This window comes from Oncorhynchus gorbuscha, linkage group LG07, assembly GCF_021184085.1.
Source record: "Oncorhynchus gorbuscha isolate QuinsamMale2020 ecotype Even-year linkage group LG07, OgorEven_v1.0, whole genome shotgun sequence".
NCBI classification, from domain to species: domain Eukaryota; kingdom Metazoa; phylum Chordata; class Actinopteri; order Salmoniformes; family Salmonidae; genus Oncorhynchus; species Oncorhynchus gorbuscha.
The window spans coordinates 49,969,742-49,983,700 of record NC_060179.1 but is presented as its reverse complement, the minus strand read 5'-3'; the positions used below and the strand labels follow the sequence as shown (position 1 = coordinate 49,983,700).

General features: G+C 42.3%; 1 long non-coding RNA gene across 1 annotated transcript in view; it reads right to left on the bottom strand.

Moving 5' to 3' along the window:
- The window catches only part of LOC124039248, a 33,072-nt gene extending 21,882 nt beyond the window's left edge, over positions 1-11,190 (bottom strand). Inside the window, exon 1 of the long non-coding RNA XR_006839534.1 lies at positions 11,027-11,190. This is a non-coding gene — a long non-coding RNA (uncharacterized LOC124039248). The remainder of the gene's footprint in view (positions 1-11,026) is intronic.
- Positions 11,191-13,959: the final 2,769 nt, after the last annotated feature.

The window sequence follows — 13,959 nt, the reverse complement described above, 5'->3', positions numbered from 1 at the left end:
GTGTGTGTGTGTGTGTGTTTTGTGTGGAGAGAAAGATGATTAGCTTGTTTGCTTATCCCCCAGGTGGCTGAGGCAGAGCCAGGGACTAGGGGGGACAACGGTGTGTGTGTGTGTGTGTGTGTGTGTGTGTGTGTGTGTGTGTGTGTGTGTGTGTGTGTGTGTGTGTGTGTGTGTGTGTGTGTGTGTGTGTGTGTGTGTGTGTGGAGGAGCGTATAGAGAGAGGGCTTACTCCCAGAGCTGGACCCCACAGCAGAGGAGGGCTCCCGTGACCTTTTTATCGAGCGGCAGATCGATAACGCGTGAGTGGCCATCCCTTTGAGTCGCAGTCTAGGCCTGGGCTTAGAAGGCCGGTGGCCAGCTGTAACAAGGGCTGGGAGGGCAAGGAGTCCTGGGGGTGGAGGCAGGGAGGGGCATTAACTGCCTCATGTCATTGACTCATAATGATGTCTTCCTTTGATTTAAGAGGGGGTGGCCTTGGGGAAGCATTGGTGGCACCCCACTGGCCACCACAGAACAGGACCCCTCTTTCCTTTGTCTGTCTGTGAAAGCATCGTCTTTCGTCTGTCATCACACTCGATAATGAAGGAGCAAAACAGACCCTGGCTATTTTCACATTAGAATCCCATTTAGTTCGAACATACTGAATCTATCTGGTCCTATAATAGATGGAGATGTTTTTTTTGTTGTTGTTGGGCTGTAACATATATTCCCTTGTGGGCATGACAGGACAGAAGCGCTTGTTTAATTTGTAGCATAATCTCTGAACAGTGACATTACAGCATCTCCTTGTCACCGCAAAGTGCCACACTGAATGGATCTGACTGTGTACCAGCGTTCATTAAGACACACACCAAGTAGCCTTCAAACCGACTCCATTAGAGGCTGTCCTCTGTTCTGCCGTAGAGGACGCACACCAGTTCTTACTATCAAATGCTTTTTTTATGCATATGTGCAGGGGCTTGAAAAGTGTTTTCTTTCTGAAATGCCAGTTAGGAGCCAATCACTGGATATCAAAGCGCCCGGGTACAGTACAAGACAACCCAATGATACAACAACCATGGGCTGTGTATTCAGACTGCCTTTCATGTTGGCCATGGTGGACTGATTCGACACCAAGAGCAAACGCTGTGCGTTAAGCGAGTTACCATCTGTCTGTGCATATTACGCTGAGGAATATGATAACAGTTGGGGGTCAAATTAGGATGAATTTGCTATTATAAATGTGTAGCCTCGAGAACCAGAGTCAAGCAGCCCACAGTGCTGTATGTATGGCTCGGTCATACTTTACTGGAAGTTAACAAAGTCATCTTTACACATTTCATTTGGCCACACTCAGATTCTCTTTGGTAACCCACGCAAGTTGATGCTTTCTCTAATGCAGCATGATGCATGTTGACGGACCAAAAAAAAAAGAAATTGTGTTTGCAAATAGCCTAATACACATTTCAATATTGTGTGTGGGTTAAAATGTCTAATCCTAGGTCTGGTGTATTTCTCACAAGACTTGGTCCAAAGATACCACAGCGGATCGATAAGATGAAGTATGGAGAGTAAGAGAAAATGTCTCAAAGACTGACACAAAGATGGACGGACAGACGGATAGAAAAGGAGAAGAGGAAGAAGAAGAAGGACCACGTTTGTTGTTCCCAGTCAGGTTTGACCGAGGCCTGGCCTTTTCTTGGGTGACTCTACACTACAAGCCTTTACAAGCCCCCCTGAGAAAACTCAGCAAAACCCAACTGCCTCCGCTTTGAAACAAAAAGGGGTTATTGTGTGAATATTCTGCGCTAGTGTGCGTCTTAATCTTCCGTTGGGTGATCTTTGGAGAGGAGGAACGCCGGGTGTCGATGTTGAGAAGAACTCCCAGTTGGAGGAAGAGAGAGAGAGAGAGAGAGAGAGAGAGAGAGAGAGAGAGAGAGAGAGAGAGAGAGAGAGAGGGTCTGTGCACTTGCGAGAGCGCTGGCAGCTAGAGTTCAGTACGGGGGCGTAAGTGTGTCAAGAAGAACGCTTTCCCCCCCATCCGCAGGCCCGGGGCCCTCTCCACAACATTAAAAAGCAAAAACAGTCAATACTGAATGTAACTCAGAGTGAGCGTGAGAGCGCGGCGCGCAAGAGAGAGAGAGAGAGAGAGTGTGAGGAACGCAAAGGTTTTTCAAGTGTTACACAACACAATGAGATCAGAGAGGCAGAAGCTTGGCTGTAGTGTATGGTTGGTTGTGATAGAAGCGGGGGTGGGGGGTGGGGGGGGGGGGGGGTCTTCCAAGTGAATCATTCATTGCGGGTGGTGGGCTGGGGATCAGGAGAGGTAAGAGTGGGATCAAGGAAATCTACACCTGGTGCAAGACGGGTCAGAGCAGCCTCAGACAAAAGGGAAAGAAAGAAAAGGAGAGGAAGAGTTTCTTCCGTTTAGAAAGAGGCCATCGCTCCATTATCCAGTGCACTCATCCAAACAAGAGCACGTGAAGTATGTAAGAACATGTGGTGGTAGGCTGTCTATGGTAGGGGAACGCACTGAAAGATGCCTTTCATGCCGATAAGAGCAAAAACACTGCTGATGCTAAAATATCAAATGTACAGTACACATTTGAGACTTCCCGTTTGAGATGGCAAGGTTTGTTTATCTGTAGCTCATTGTTTTTACTCATAACCGTTCTGTCTGGGAGGGATGAGAGTCTTTCACTAGCTCAGTCTCCCTTTTCCCTCTCACTCTGTCTCTCACAAGGATCACATATGACTTCTCAGAAACATTTGCCACCTGGCTGACTTCAGAGTCTGTGATAAGTGGAAGTCGGCATGTCTCCCTCGCAGTCTTTTTTTAATCAAATCTTCAGTCACACCTCACATGAAGTGCAAACCAGCATTCAGACAAATTCAAATTCTGTCAGTGTCTGTGTCAGTGTCAGTGTCAGTGTCTGTGTCAGTGTCAGTGTCAGTGTCAATGTCAGTATCAGTGTCAGTGTCAGTGTCAGTGTCAGTGTCTGTGTCAGTGTCTGTGTCAGTGTCTGTGTCAGTGTCAGTGTCAGTGTCTGTGTCAGTGTCAGTGTCAGTGTCAGTGTCAGTGTCAGTGTCTGTGTCAGTGTCTGTGTCAGTGTCAGTGTCTGTATCTGACTATTTGAGTATTTGTTATTTAAATACTTTTTTCTGTGTATTTTAATATTTTCAAATACACAGCCAAAAACAAGTACTTTTATTTGAGTATTTGAATGGTTATTTGTAAAAACCAAATAGTCAACCAAATTGTATTTGAATGTATTATACTATTTTCAAATACCTGTGTTAAATGTATGAGAGTGCATTTGAGTCAGTGTATTTGAGTATTTTCAAATACTTTCCAAGTGTATTTACAAATACATTCCAATATTAAACTACTTTTTTCTTCAAATAAAGGTTATCTGAATACTTGTTTTGAAATGTATTAAAAAGTAATTGAAATATCTGAAATAGTGTTTGAACCCAGGTCTGGTGTGTGTGTGTGTGTGTGTGTGTGTGTGTGTGTGTGTGTGTGTGTGTGTGTGTGTGTGTGTGTGTGTGTGTGTGTGTGTGTGTGTGTGTGTGTGTGTGTGTGTGTGTGTGTGTGTGTGTGTGTGTGTGTGTGTGTGTGTGTGTGTGTATAGAGTAAAAGTGTTTGTATAGGGTGGAGTAACCCCCCCGAAGAACAATGTCCATTTACCGACACAAAAAAAGCAAAGTTCAGTAAAAATTGGTATGTGGATGATGGTCATGTTCAGGTGAACGAACCAAGTAGGGAAATAAGTGTCTACAGTTGACACTTTTTTAGTTATGTAATTAAATGTTGTTTTTAGAAAAGGGGTGTTTTTCCCAAGTATCGGGGGGGCAGTTACCCTCAACACAATCAACTTACATTTTACTGCTTTAATTTACTGATTACAATTTATATCTCTTAACAAGTGGATTATGGATCTATGTATCCTTAGGCTCCCCTTATAGTAAGTCTATTCAAAGTTAATAGATCTGACTTAATTAGATTATCTATATAACTTGTTCACAATGAAGAAGTGTTTTATCAACATACCTCAGAATAGTTTTGTTAGAGTGACCTATACTATTTAGGTGAGACAGATAACATTTTTATTTGAGCAATGGTAGTGTCAGCCAGGGAAAGTTTCAGAAAAAAACATGTGTGGCGTCATATGGATTCCGTAAGAATGTACTGTGCCAATTAACAGTTGATTCAGTTCACTTCAATTAGGTTAAGATACTGTTTTTTTAAGCCACATTTGTAAGTACATACAGTTGAAGTCGGAAGTTAACATATACTTAGGTTGGAGTCATTAAAACTCGTTTTTCAACCACTCCACAAATTTCTTGTTAACAAACTATAGTTTTGGCAAGTTGGTTAGGACATCTACTTTGTGCATGACACAGATCATTTTTCCAACAATTGTTTACAGACAGATTATTTCACTTATAATTCACTGTATCACAATTCCAGTGGGTCAGAAGTTTACATACACTAAGTTGACTGTGCTTTTAACAGCTTGGAAAATTACAGAAAATGATGTCATGGCTTTAGAAGCTTCTGATAGGCTAATTTACATCATTTGAGTCAATTGGAGGTGTACCTGTGGATGTATTTCAAGGCCTACCTTCAAACTCAGTGCCTCTTTGCTTGACATCATGGGAAAATCAAAAGAAAATTGTAGACCTCCTCAAGACTGGTTCATCCTATAGTACGCAAGTATAAACACCATGGGACCACGCAGCCGTCATACCGCTCAGGAAGGAGACACGTTCTGTCTCCTAGAGATTAACGGACTTTGGTGCGAAAAATGCAAATCAATCCCAGAACAACAGCAAAGGACCTTGTGAAGATGCTGGAGGAAACAGGTACAAAAGTATCTGTATCCACAGTAAAATGAGTCCTATATCAACATAACCTGAAAGGCTGCTCAGCAAGGACGAAGCCACTGCTCCAAAACCACCATAAAAAAGCCAGACTACGATTTGCAACTGCACATGAGGACAAAGATTGTACTATTTGGAGAAATGTCCTCTGGTCTGATGAAACAAAAATAGAACTGTTTGGCCATAATGTCCATCGTTATGTTTGGAGGAAAAATGGGGAGGCTTGCAAGCCGAAGAACACTATCCCAGCCGTGAAGCACGGGGATGGCAGTATCATGTTGAGGGGGTGCTTTGCTGCAGGAGGGACTGGTGAACTTCACAAAATAGATGGCATTATGAGGTAGGAAAATTATGTGGATATATTGAAGCAACATCTCAAGACATCAGTCAGGAAGTTAAAGCTTGGTCGCAAATGGGTCTTCCAAATGGACAACGACCCCAAGCATACTTCCAAAGTTGTGACAAAATGGCTTAAGGACAACAAAGTCAAGGTATTGGAGTGTCCATCACAAAGCCCTGACATCAATCACATAGATAATTTGTGGGCAGAACTGAAAAAGCATGTGTGAGCAAGGAGGCCTACAAACCTGACTCCGTGACACCAGCCCTGTCAGGAGGAATGGGACAAAATTCACCCAACTTATTGTGGGAAGCATGTGGAAGGCTACCCAAAACATTTGACCCAAGTTAAACAATTTAAAGGCACTGCTACCAAATACTAATTAAGTATATGTAAACTTCTGACCCACTGGGAATGTGAAGAAAGAAATAAAAGCTGAAATAAATGATTCTCTCTACTATTATTCTGACATTTCACATTCTTAAAATAAGGTGGTGATCCTAACTGACCTAAGACTGGGACTTTTTACTGGTATATAATTGTCAGGAATTGTGAAAAACTGCATTTAAATGTATTTGGCTAAGGTGAATGTAAAGATCCGACTTCCACTGTATTTCTACCACCGAAAATTGCTCATACTGAGGTCGCACCTGAGTGTATCAGAGCAAGTTTTCTCAAATAATTGAGCTGGTTGTTTACAATGCTAGGCATCAACAAATAAACATGCACTTCCTGCTACCTCCAGATTCAAGGTTCCCAATCCTTTATCAAGTTTTATAAGCAATCATAAACTCATGTTTTCTTCAACAAACAATGCTTTCTAAGAACAAGGACACTCTGACTCCAAACTGTTTTCCTTGAATATCTTCCTCTCTTTCTGGGCAAACAAAAATTGCTCCCATACAGTTAATTTGAGCCATTTTACTGCTAGTACAGGCTCAGACTCATTTGGAGGAGGCAACAATATCAGTGTGAATTTGATTTCCACTCCCCGGAATAGGCCGTTTCCTTTTGTTGTCAAACAGAATGACTAAACATGCTCATTCACATGCTCCCATGGTAGAGCGTTATTAATTTATTACTTTGGAGTTATCTGTGCTTTCACACACACGCCTGCCTAGATGAATGACAATGTTAAATTTTGTTTGAATATGGCTGATATGAATTATGTAACCAGAGACTGACAGCTTTGTTGCGTTCCCATAGCCCTCGCTCTCCTCCGGGATAATAGGCTATACAGTAGATAATGCACAGTAGGTCTAATTGTATGACTATATAGAAAATATATGGGGAAAATGATCCTCTGAGAATAAAAGCAGTAAGCGCCAATATGGAATAGTTTAGTTGAGTCGTGGGGCCTCTGGTGAAAACTACGTCACTGTAATGTTCTGGCAACACTGGGAGAAGGTTAGGGAGGCGAGAATAATCTGCCACCATTTGACACTGGAAAGTGGGGCACTTCATTCCATCAGGGTTCAGCTCTGATGTTCGTGATGAAGGTTTAAGAGAAAAAAATGAAATGAATAAAAATGAAAGAAGTCCAAAAACATTGATGGCAGTGGTGGTGGTGGTGGTATCAGATGTTGATCGTCGTGGCGAAGGGCTGCCTTTGATAGGCTTGAGAAAAGTGGCAGGACGGTTTTTCCCCAAGTGCTACTCCTCGAGACGGGTAGCATTGAAAAAAAAAACTGTCAGCGCTGACTGATTGGTCTGAAAAGACTGTCAAATGTCAAGGAGTTATCAAACGGGCAGAAATGTGTTCTTTTAGAAAGATGCCGGGAGAACGAAAAGCATAACCTTTCAGTGGGGGGAGTGGAAGTCACTCTTTCTCCATCATGTGCGGCCCTCTAGAATAGATAAGAAAAAAAACACGTCCTTTTTACCAGGCGTACACTTTCACAGCTAATTGAAATCTACGGCTGTTGACATAGACTGTTGAGATGATTCGCTTGAGATGATTAAATCCATTTGGACAAAAATCCACACCATGGAATGCTTCCAAATTATAAAGACACTTGACTGGTTGGATTCACTGCCTGTCCACAAAAAAAAAAGACTTTCACCACAAAAGAAAGAAACGCATGCATTTTGCAATAGAAGGGATACACCAGACATTTTACTTAAATTGCCAAGTAAGAGTAAGTTATTACAGAGTATGTTCTCAGACTTTTCTTAATGTTACAACAGCAGTCTATGTGTATGTAAAATGTATCAATAATTTATCAGTCAAAAGTTAGGACACACCAACCAATTTTTTACTATTTTCTACTTTCTACTCTAAACTATGAAATAACACATATGGAATCAAGTAGTAACAAAAAAAAGTGTTAAACAAATCAAATATATTTTATATAGTAGACTCTTCAAAGAAGCCACCCTTTTCCTTGATGACAGCTTTGCACACTCTTGGCATTCTCTCAACCAGCTTCACCTGGAATGATTTTCCAACAGTCTTTAAGGAGTTCCCACATATGCTGAGGTCAGGTGATCGTGGAGTCCAGGTCATCTGATGCAGCACTCCATTACTTTCCTTCTTGGTCAAATATCCCTTACACAGCCTGGAGTTGTGTTTTATGTCATTGTTCTGTTGAAAAACAAGTGATTGTCCCACAAGCGCAAACGAGATGAGATGGCGTATCGCTGCAGAATGCTGTGGTGGCCATGTTGGTTAAATGTGAATTCTAACTCAGTCACTGACAGTGTCACCAGCAAGGCACCCCCACACCATCACAGCTCCTCCGCCAGGCTTCACGGTGGGAACCACACATGCAGAGATCATCCGTTCACCGATTCTGCTTCTCATAAAGACACAGCGGTTGGAACCAAAACTCTCAAATTTGGACTCATCAGACCAAAGGACAGATTTCCACTGGTCTAATGTCCATTGCTCATGTTTCTTAGCCCAAGCAAGTCTCTTCTTCTTATTGGTGTCCTTTAGTAGCGATTTCTTTGCAACAATGCAACCATGAAGGCCTAATTCACATAGTCTCCTCTGAACAGTTGATGTTGAGATGTGTCTGTTACTTGAACTCCGTGAAGCATTTATTTGGGCTGCAATTTAAGGTGCAGTTAACTCTAATGAACTTATCCTCTGCAGCAGAGGTAACTCTGGATTTTCCTTTCCTGTGGCGGCCCTCATGAGAGCCAGTTTCATCATAGTGAATGATCATTTTTACAATTGCAATTGAAGAAACTTTGACATGTGAAGGTAGAAATGATCCGGATTGACTGACTGTCATGCCTGCTCCCGCTCTTCCTTCCTCTGGCGCTCGAGGGCGCCAGATTCCCCTACATTACGCACTCAAGCCACCTTCAGTATGCACACCTGCCTTTCCCCGTCACAGCGCATCAGCTCTCATTGGACTCACGTGGAATCAATTACTTGTGTAATTTCCCTCCCTATATCTGTCTGTTTCCTAACTCTGTTCCCTGCTTCGGGATTGTTTGTCATATGTCCTTGTTTTCCCGTGTGCTGACGCTGTTCCTGTCATGTTCTATGTCTGTTCCTGAATAAATGTTTGACTCCCGTACCTGCTTCTCCTGTCCGGAATCAGTCCTTACACTGACCTTCATGTCTTAAAGTAATGATGGACTGTTGTTTCTTTTTGCTTATTATTTATTATTTATCTTGCAATAAATTCTACAAATGAACTTTTAACAAGGCACAACTCTTAAATGAAATGCATTCCAGGTGACTACCTCATGAAGCTGGTTGAGATAATGCCAAGTGTGCAAAGCTGTCATCAAGGCAAAGGGTGGCTACTTCATCACCATGGTCTCCGCAAACACAAAACACCATTCGTGACACCAAGATAAGACTCAATAACTGTCAGAAAAGCAAAGAAACCTTTTAACCCGTCAAGACTTGAACCCAGACAGCTGTCAGTAACGGGTCTGCCTGGATCATTTCATCACGGGTAAGTCAAGTCAGATCAATTTCAAGTCTAGTTTAGCTGTTACGCTAACCAGGTGTTAACAACAATCCAGATGACGAAGCGTGATTCATCACTCCAGAGAACGTGTTTCTCCTGAGATGCAATATTATGTAATGTGCTTATTATGAGAATGCCAGTTGCATTTGTATAATTTGCCAGTTTTGGTGTTACATGTTGCCGTGCCTGTTGGTATCTTCCAGGGAGTGTCCTCGGGCATGAGCCTGTTTTACGTGACAATTCAGTTCTGGTTTTGAATTCAAGTGGGGATCGAGCCAGGTACACATCCAACCTGTAATATCTATGGAAGCTACGGGGTCCACCTGCTTGAGGCTCAGCTAGTTTTGTTGTTTTGTAATGAAGGCAAGTAAGTATTTTGTCTCGGTGTATTTCTCATCGTCTTTATCACCTACTGTACTTGAGCATTGTAAATAAATATGGACACGTATGCACCTGAACCTTCTGCCTCCTGCTGAATCTCTGGCCCTGACAACATTACAATGCATGGCTGGCTGTCTCTGGATGACTTTCTCCATCTTATTGATGCCAAGTATATAGGCTATTGAGCAATCATGTTATGCTTGCTGCTGTGGCCCTCGATTCAATAAACTCTTTTACCATTGATTACTATTTCTTAGTAGGCCTATGGGTAAAGCGGGTGCCATCATGTTCCTAGGAACTAGTCTTATATTTCTGTTTCCTTAGTAACAGCTTTACATCCCGTATCAAAGTATTAAGCAGTCTCTTATTCAGAACAAGGCCACTCGGAGGCTATAGCTCATATCTACAAAACGAGGTGAGTGTCGGCTGAACTGAAATCAGTCAAGTAAATCAATATAGCACATTCCTTATAACGAACAGTGTAAACATCATCCATTCCTATAAGCAACTCTTTCTGATCTCCGTTTGTGTCCCGTTGAGAGAGCTATTGAGCAGTAGGCATATCATCAAAACAATACTACAAGAGCAACGGGCGGAAAATATCAAATCTGCCTGACGACTGCCTGCCTTAAGTTTAATCTAATTTGGTCTTTATTGAGAAATGGGTAAGAGCAGTGTTTTATTCAGGCCTATGTGTGTTTTCCCTTCTATGCTCCTTCCTTTGTTGCTTTTCCTCAGCTGCTTCTGACAAAAGACAGCCAGCCTGCCAAGCCCGGTGCTGCTCTGGGACGAACCTGTCAATCACTCCTGACGGCACCCTGACAACATGTACGTTAAAAATTCAAACGCGACTCAAAGCCGGTGCGTGACAGCCGAGCCTTTGAAAGTGGCTGCAGCGCTCTGCGACTGCCAGAGGAGTACGAGTGGAAAGCAAACTAAGGAAACAACACTGCGGAGGGAGAAAGAGATAAAGGGAGAGAGAGAGAGAGAGATAGTGAGAGAAAACAAAAGTTAAAAGCACAAGAAGAGGAATGCGGGTCTTGATGGTGGGAATAGGCATTGGATTCTCCCTCGTCGTCCCATTGCTTTCTTAATTTGTTTGAAAGTCCCTAGTGAGTGAGTGGAGCAGTGTGTTTTCCAGGGATTGTGTTGAGGACCTCTATCAGCTTTAGTCCAGGGATGGGGAGCGCTGCTCTTAATTCCTCTGAGACCTCTCTCTCGCATGTAGTCAGGCATCCTGTGCATCTCATTACCATATCCACACACACAAAACAACTGCACACACTAATGTAATGACAATTGCTTTACCCCATCTTACAATCTTAAGGCACGAGCCGACAATTGATTCCCACCGGCAAACACGTACAACAACCAATTCAATGTGCCTTTTTTGTTACAGAAAAGACTATACGAGAGAGGATGTGAGTTTGCAATTAATCAAATCACATTTTTAGTTGCCACATGCTTTGTAGACAACAGGTGTAAACAGTGCAAATGCTTTACTTACGGGTCCTTTTCCAACAATGCAGGGAGCATCCTGAGGGAACATGGATGACTTAATTCAGATACATCATGTGGTCCTCAATGATGTACGACAAGAGTATTCTTGCTAGCCAGCTATTCCATGTCCAGAATTTTGACTGAATGCATATGGCACACAGTACACATATGGCGTGCTATGAGCACGGATAAACTGGCTAGAGGACATACTTTTGAATGATGAATTGGCCATACTGGTGCTTTTGCACATGTGAGAAAACGAAGCAAAATGAATGGAGTAAACGGTCAACAGCACAAAGGCCTGGACAGAGCCCCTCTCCATGGGAGAACTGCCATCTCTGCAGTCCTGCAGGTTTTCCACAGATCTCTCAATCAGCATCCACATTCACAGTTCAAAAACACACTGAGCTGCATACTGGGTCAAAGCCAACCACCCATTGTTGTAGGGTTGACTGTGTGTTTGTGTGTGTGTGTGTGTGTGTGTGTGTGTGTGTGTGTGTGTGTGTGTGTGTGTGTGTGTGTGTGTGTGTGTGTGTGTGTGTGTGTGTGTGTGTGTGTGTGTGTGTGTGTGTGTGTGTGTGTGTGTGTGTGTGTGTGTGTGTGTCTCCTCCAAATTTATTGGCACCCTTAATAAAGACAAGAAACAAAATACTGTATAAAATAAATGACACAAATACTGAGCTACGGTGAGCTCCAAAAGTATTGGGACAGTGACAAATGTTTCGACGTTTTATCTCTCTACTCCATCACTTTGGATTTCAGCTTTAGTTTGATGGTATTTTTGATTCATATTGGGTGAACAGTTTAGAAATTATAGCACTTTTTTACATATTTCCTTCATTTTAGGAGACCAAAAGTTTTGGGACAAATTCACTTATACAGTGCATTGGAAAAGTATTCAGACTCCTTCCCTCTTTTTGTTACATTACAGCCTTATTCTAAAATGGATTAAATACATGTTTTTATTCATCAATCTACACACAATACCGCATAATGACAAAGTAAAAACTGTTTTTTTGAAATGCTAGCAAATTTATAAAAAATAAAAACCAGAAATACCTTATTTACATAAGTATTCAGACCCTTTGCTATGAGACTCTAAATTGCATCCTGTTTCCATTGACCATCCTTGAGATGTTTATACAACATGAATGGAGTCCACCTGTGGTAAATTCAATTGATTGGACATGATTTGGAAAGGCACACACCTGTCTATATAAGGTCCCATAGTTGACAGTGCCAGGAGGTTGAGAGAATTGTCCGTAGAGCTCAGAGATAGGATTGTGTCGAGGCACAGATCTGAGGAAGGGTACCAAAAAAAGTAGTGTAGCATTGAAGGTCTCCAAGAACACAGCGGCCTCTTAAATGGAAGAAGTTTGGAGCCACCAAGACTCTTCCTAGAGCTGGCCGCCCGGCCAAATTAAGACAGAGCTCCAGAGTTCCTCTTTGGAGATGAGAGAACCTTCCAGAAGGACAACCATCTCTGCAGCACTCCACAAACCATGCCATTATGGTAGAGTGGCCAGACAGAAAACCCTCCTCAGTAAAAGGCACATGACAGCCCACTTGGAGTTTTCCAAAAGGCACCTAAAGGACTCTCAGACCATGAGAAACAAGGTTATCTGGTCTGATGAAACAATATTTAACTATTTGGTCTAAATGCCAAGCGTCATGTTTGGAGGAAACCAGGCACCACTCATCACTTGGCCAATACCATCCCTACGGTGAAGCGTGGTGGTTGCAGCATCGTGGTGGTTGCAGCATCATGCTGTGGGGATGTTTTTCAGCGGCAGGGACTGGGAGACTAGTCAGGATCGAGGGCAAGATGAACGATGCAAAATACAGAGAGATCCTTAATAAAAACCTGCTCCAGAGTGCTTAGGACCTCAGACTGGGACAAAGGTTTACCTTCCAACAGGACAACAACCCTAAGCACACAGCCAAGCCAATGCAGGAGTGGCTTTGGGACAAGTCTCTGAATGTCCTTGAGTGGCCTAGCCAGAGTCTGGACTTGAACCTGATCAAACATCTCTGGGGAGACCTGAAAATAGCTGTGCAGCGACAGTCCCCATCCAACTTGACAGAGCTTGAAAGGATCTGCAGAGAAGAATGGAAGAAAGTCCCCAAATGCAGATGTGCCAAGCTTTTAGCATCATACCTAAGAAGGCTGTAATCGTTGCCAAAAGTGCTTCAACAAAGTAATGAGTAAAGGGTCTGAATACTTATGTAAATGTTTTATTTTTTATCAATTTGCACCAAAAAACAACAACTGTTTTTGCTTTGTCAATATGGGCTATTGTGTGTAGATGGATGAGAGAGAAAAACATATTTAATACATTTTAGAATAAGGCTGTAAAGTAACAAAATGTGGAAAAATTCAAGGCATCTGAATATTTTCCGAATGCACTGTATGTGTATTAAAGTAATCAAAAGTTGAGTATTTGTCCCATATTCCTAGAACGCAATGACTCAACAAACAATAAAGGTTAATGATGTTGTTGACCTTAAAGGCCCAGTGCAGTCAAAACGCGGTGTCCTGTGTTTTATATACAGTTTAGGTCGGAAGTTTACATACACTTAGATTGGAGTCATTAAAACTCGCTATTTAACCACGCCACAAATTTCTTGTTAACAAACTATAGTTTTGGCAAGTCAGTTAGGACATCTACTTTGTGCATGACACAAGTAATTTTTCCAACAATTGTTTACAGACAGATTATTTCACTTGTAACTCACTGTATCACAATTCCAGTGGGTCAGAAGTTTACATACACTAAGTTGACTGTGCCTTTAAACAGCTTGGAAAATTCCAGAAAAGGATGTCATGGCTTTAGAAGCTTCTGATAGGCTAATTGACATAATTTGAGTCAATTGGAGGTGTACCTGTGGATGTATTTCAAGGCCTACCTTCAAACTCAGTGCCTCTTTGCTTGACATCAT